This window comes from Oncorhynchus clarkii, chromosome 4 (genome assembly GCF_045791955.1).
Source record: "Oncorhynchus clarkii lewisi isolate Uvic-CL-2024 chromosome 4, UVic_Ocla_1.0, whole genome shotgun sequence".
Classification (NCBI taxonomy): Eukaryota; Metazoa; Chordata; class Actinopteri; order Salmoniformes; family Salmonidae; genus Oncorhynchus; species Oncorhynchus clarkii.
Window position 1 is genome coordinate 60786922 of NC_092150.1, and position 6000 is coordinate 60792921.

General features: G+C 40.7%; 1 protein-coding gene across 1 annotated transcript in view; it reads right to left on the reverse strand.

Moving 5' to 3' along the window:
* Positions 1–5261, reverse strand: part of LOC139407039 (BTB and CNC homology 1, basic leucine zipper transcription factor 2b) — a 96594-nt gene extending 91333 nt beyond the window's left edge. The window contains exon 1 of the mRNA XM_071150333.1: positions 5049–5261. The gene's annotated coding sequence lies outside the window, so the exon portion shown is untranslated. The remainder of the gene's footprint in view (positions 1–5048) is intronic.
* Positions 5262–6000: the final 739 nt, after the last annotated feature.

Consider the following 6000-nt stretch of genomic DNA (forward strand, 5'->3'; position numbering starts at 1 on the left):
TCATTACTACTTCTCCTTGAGTGATTCACTTCATTGGATGTCTATTATTTTATGTGACTAGTGGTTCCATCATCGTCCCTAGTCTCTGTTGTTTTCACTTAAGCCCAATTCAGACCAAATGTGAGTAAGTTAGTTTGCTGAAATCCGTTTTGCACAATTAAAAAGTAATGGATGATCACGGGATGGGTTCCTAATGAGCATTAAGTTAACTGTCTGCTTCAAGGCCTGGGGCCACGTGGTGGGGCTCTGAGGTGATCTAGTCAGTCACTCTCATCCTGGTGGAAAATACAGCAGATGATCACAGAGAGTCTGATGACACAGTCACCGGGGTTATTTAGGGGTCTTGATAATCTCTCGCAGGCAGTATAAAAACTCCAAGCAAAACAGAGCAATCAGTATCGTGCCTGTAGCGTTTTGCGTGTGATGTGTTTTTGGCACTCTGTCTGTGATATGTTTTATTGTCACATACACCGGATAGGTGCAGTGAACTGGAAGGGAACACAGTGAGGGGCAGGCAACACAGGGCTGTTTCATGGAGGGCTTTTGCAACCGCAGATGGAGCTGGATCTGGCACGATAATGAAGTCTGATTTCACATGGTGCATGATAATGTCAGTAAGCATCACTGCCCCGGACAGTGGGAGAGGAGGAACAAAACACCCAGGAAAGAGAGAGAGAGAGCGAGAGAGAGAGAGAGAGAGAGAGAGAGAGAGAGAGAGAGAGAGAGAGAGAGAGAGAAATAAAAGCCCTTGGCCTGAGTTGCATGATCTTAGAGTTCTCCCAGCAGTGCTGTCCCATCTATGGCTCCCACTGGCTGGAGCCCAGTATAACAAACATGCCTTTGTGCTGACGTAGGTGAACTATGGGAACACGTTTTTTTTCGTACTCAAGACTGTGATTAGAGATGTTGAGTTTTTGCTGGTAGGGGTTACTCAAAATGCCTGGAGGGATGAGAACAACCCCTTAGCGCGGCAATTCGCAGTTGAAACAATTAAAAAAGGGAATCCCCGCCCCCCGTTTTGGTAAAACGCTGAAGGATGGGCCTGGAGAAAATGTAACCACTATCACATTCATAGTCAGAGCTATGGATGCAAGGACTGACCATCCAAGATATCAAAATTATAGTTTTATTCTATGTTTTAAATTATTATAAGCACGTTTTGAGGCTATTACAGGGTTTGTTTACATTGACAATGTTTACATACATTTGAGTTAAACAAGCTTATATTTTGGGTTCTGATGGGGTGTGACAGTTGAACTAAACTCATGAGACATCTATAATGATATAGCATTCATAATTTATATGTCAAAAAATGTATGTAGCAGCTACAGACTGCCCCTTTAATGATGCCGAAAACAAAGTTGTATGTGTGAAAACTTGCTCAAGACAGATACATTTCATTTGCCTTTTGATTGTTCCCTTGTAAAAAAACACCTATTTATTTTCCTACAGACAGTTCCATTCATGTGCATAATATACCTAATATCTACAGTGGCAAGAAAAAGTATGTGAAGCCTTTGGAATTACCTGGATTTCTGCATAAATTGGTCATCAAATTTGCTCTGATCTTCATCTAAGTCACAACAATGGACAAACATAATGTGCTTAAACTAATAACACACACGTGATATTGAATACATAATTTAAACATTCACAGTGTAGGTTGGAAAATGTATGTGAACCCCTAGGCTAATGACTTCTCCAAAAGCTAATTGGAGTCTGGAGTCAGCTAACCTGGAGTCCAATCAATGAGACGAGATTGGAGATGTTGGTTAGAGCTGCCCTGCCCTATAAAAAACATTCACAAAATGTGAGTTTGCTATTCACAAGAAACATTGCCTGATGTGAACCATGCCTCAAACAAAAGAGATCTCAGAAGACTTGCATAAAGCTGGAAAGGGCAACAAAAGTATTTCTAAAAGCCTTGATGTTCATCAGTCTGCGGTAAGACAAATTGTCTATAAATGGAGAAAGTTCAGCACTGTTGCTACTCTCCCTCTACATGCAAGGTACAGGGCATTGCTAACATGGCAACATAAGACACCATTATTGTTGGAACACAGTTGAGGCTGACTACCACAAAGCAAAGGAAACACAAAGAGGAGGTAGTATGTATGAGTTAGTATGTATGAGTTAGTATGTATGAGTTAGTATGTAGGCCTGGTACTTGAGAATGGAAAGTCTGCATGGGAGGGACAAACGGTGTCAGGTGAAGAGATCTTGTTCAAGTGTGGGATTTCAGCGGTGGTTAGGCGCTGGGAGGGAACCCTACTGGGACTCATTATGTGTGGATCCTCAAACAATCTGTTTACGTCACAAATGGCACCCTATTTCCTACATAGTGCACGACATTTGACCAGGTCAAAGGTAAGTCAAATGTAGTGCACTATGTATGGAAAATGGTGCCATTTGAGACGGGGACAGTCAAATTCAGACAACTACCCTAATAGTCTATCCCTGCATGAGAGGGACATTGACCATTGATCATTATGTGATAAACGGTGAGTTGTGAGGGAAACTTGGATTTTATGATAATATTGGAATATAAGGTATGTGCTTTTTTCTTCTTTGTCTTCTAGGTAATAGAAGTAACTGACTCTCATAATTACTTTGACTGTAAAATGATGCTGTTGAAAACAGTTACAATAATGCAACAACAACAAAAAACGTATAAAGGAAAGAAATGTTCCAACCAAAACAAATTCATCAAAGCACAATTTTTTTTTTTTTAAATAGGCTATATAATGTCTGATGTAGGTTGTTGGTGTGATATTGCATCATATACTGTATCCAGCCAAGGTTCACTGTCAATGCCTCAAATGATAGATTCAGATTCACTGGGCAAGTGAAGCATACACTGACACTAATAGGGGAAGCGTGCGCATGTACAGAAGATAAAGACGGCAGAACAATGGCATCATATCTGCAGCACATGATTACACAAGTGCTACATAGCGTACATTGCCATATTGATTGATAAAATGCGCATCAATTACACCAATGGGATAGAAGCATTGTTTACAAGTGTATATTTTCTACTGTTGTGTTTCTTGGTTCAAGAACAGAGGAAATGTAATCCAATTAGATAGCCTATACCTAGGCCTATGAGTTATAATGGTGTTATAGCCTTCTCAAGCGTTGAAGCTCAATTTAATGGGAAATTCGTTTTCAAAATTACATACATCAGTCCAAATCATGAATGATCACTGAAAACATATTTTCAACGCGCACAATCTGCCACTGTTGTGCCATGAGCAGTAAGGTTGAAATGCACTAGTAGACAAAGGAATGTATTGATCCTCTAGGTGCATGTCACACTGCTATAGGCTACAAACTGCGGTAACACCGCATTCAAATGTCAACATCGTTCATTTGAAACGCAGCGCTTATTTTTCCAGACATATTCTCATTTGACAACACATGGCCGATGTTAGAGATGAAGATTTAGTTGTTTTGTAAGGCTATGGTGTCATTCTTTGGAAATTGCCAACGCATCGCAATCCCAGATAGCCTAAATGTGCGTCGCGGAGAGAACACACATGACACTTTCTTATCACAGCCGAGCGCAGCAAACGTGGTCGCCTTTGCACAGCATGCGAGAGTGATGGTGTGTAAACTATAGTAGCGTAATGGACGGATCAGAGCCGCTGTCCGTCGGTGATTTCAAGATGAGGACAAACAAAGCCGCTAAGTCACTGCACCAATTATCCCATCGTCAATTAAAACGTCAATAAAAACATTGAATAGAAATAATGAAATTATGGGAAATAGGCTAAATATGTATAACGACAATAATGCCCTCCACGTTGTTGCCAATGCAAAGAGAGCGATGACAAAGCACGAGGACCGTCCGTGGGTAAAGGCGAAGCTTTTGTGGCAGGTAGGCTATACAGTATATCGTTTCTCAAACCACATTGCTGTAGGAAATGCTGGGCTGCTATGAGACCAGACTGAGGATATGAACTATTGTAAACACATGTAACCTCAATTAAACTTGAGTTAGGACTATAATGCAAATATGGAGAGGGGGGATCACATTCCCCCGGTTTTACTGAAATATATGTTCTGGCTCTTTAAATGGCACCCTCGGGCTATTGAGCCGATTGCATTGGCTGCTGAACCAAATAAAGCTCGCAGTCCTTACACAGCAAATATTTCGCTGATTTTCTGTGGATTAATGGGGTGATTGTAGTATAATGGATACTAGTTTTACATGAGTGCAGTTCAGCCAACTGTTGCCAAATTGCTTTTGTTACTCAAAAGCAACAAGTTACACTGTAAAATGTATGCGAGTAAATTATTTTTTAACATCCGATTCGTCGCAGAAGCACATTGAGTAGCTTTAAAGAATATAATATCATTACTAAATAACATAATACTAGCCTAACAATAATGGTACTCATAATCATTATTATCGTCAATGGAATTTGTCAGTTAGAGTAGCCTAATCGTTAATGTGTAAGCTATACTCGTAAGTTTAATTGCATTGCACATTTGAATCACTCCGAGTTCATTTCTGCAGTGAATGAGGGCGGGAATTCGGACTAGGGGCATTTGCCTTTGCCATGGCCCATTAAACGGTTAAGGCCTTTGCAAGTGACAGCTTCTTTTCTCTCAGCGAAAACAAGAGTCATGCCTAACCCAGACGTGCCTCCTCCTCCTCCAGGATAGCAATGCATTCACTACTCTCAAATCGGAGGGAGCTCAATTCGGACTGACTCAGATCATAACAGGATGTGGTATAGCCTTATGTTTCACTCTTAAAACGAGTGTTCACAATCAAAACTAGGCTAATAGCTACAACCAGACAAAAATGATCAGATGCATGCCGCCAAGTGTTGGAGATTTACGCATGTATTATTTTGGAGAGGTTTTCATATATTCGAACTCCAAACATGAACAGTCCTCTCACCGTATAAGTTTGGAACTCCATTCGCCGTTATAAACATACTATATATAGTCTATTCGAGCACTTGCACAATAATTAAATAATTAAGACATTCGATAACACATTTCAGTAAAAAGGTTGAAATATGCATGCAGCTCACCTTTTAACTTTCGCTTGTTTTCTTGTAATCCAACCTTTTTGTCCGTTTACCAAATAATTTTTATCACATGGTGACTTCCTTGCAGTTTCCTAAAGCCCCCGACTGCAGGGAGAATACCTTTACTTTACACTATTCGTTTATTTCTTTCTTTTTTTAAATTAAGTTTTGTGGTTATAAAAAGTGTTGTTGTTCTTCTTCAGCAAATGTCAGTGTGTGTGATGATCCTGTGCAGCGTGCTGCTCCGTCTCCGCTGTTTATTACACTCGAATGGAACGCCTACTCTGAATGGCTACATTGTTGACATTGGGCCACTGACGTCATTCTATCCCTCATTCACAACATTACGCCGTGCAGATTGCGTTGGCGCCCCGGGCAGTAGGCACATACTCAAAAAAAATATCCGCAGTTGAGGTTTGTGAATTCCTATTTCGAGTGCGCGCAGCGCGCGACCCTAATCTGTCCAAGCAGCCTCTGTCAATATGAGCAGTTGTATTTTTGATATTTTATTTTACCTTTACTTCACTAGGCAAGTCAGTTAAGAACAAATTCTTATTTACAATGACGGCCTACTCCGGTCAAACCCTCCCCTAACCCGGATGACACGGTAGTGGTTAGAGCGTTGGACTTGTAACGGAAAGGTTGCAAGGTCAAATCCCCAACTGAGGAGGTAAAAATCTATCGTTCTGCCCCTGAACAAGGCAGTTAACCCACTGTTCCTAGGCCGTCATTGAAAATACAAATGTGATCTTAACTGACTTGCCTAGTTAAATAAAAAATAATTGTGCGCTGCCCTATGGGACTTCCCATCCCAGCCAGTTGTGATACAGCCCAGGATGGAACCTGTATATTGCCATGACTAATACAATATACAGGGCAATTAAGGAACATGCAAGGATGGGCATAGTTACAGTTCTAAATATATAATCCTTTACGAAGGAGGATATTTAAACCA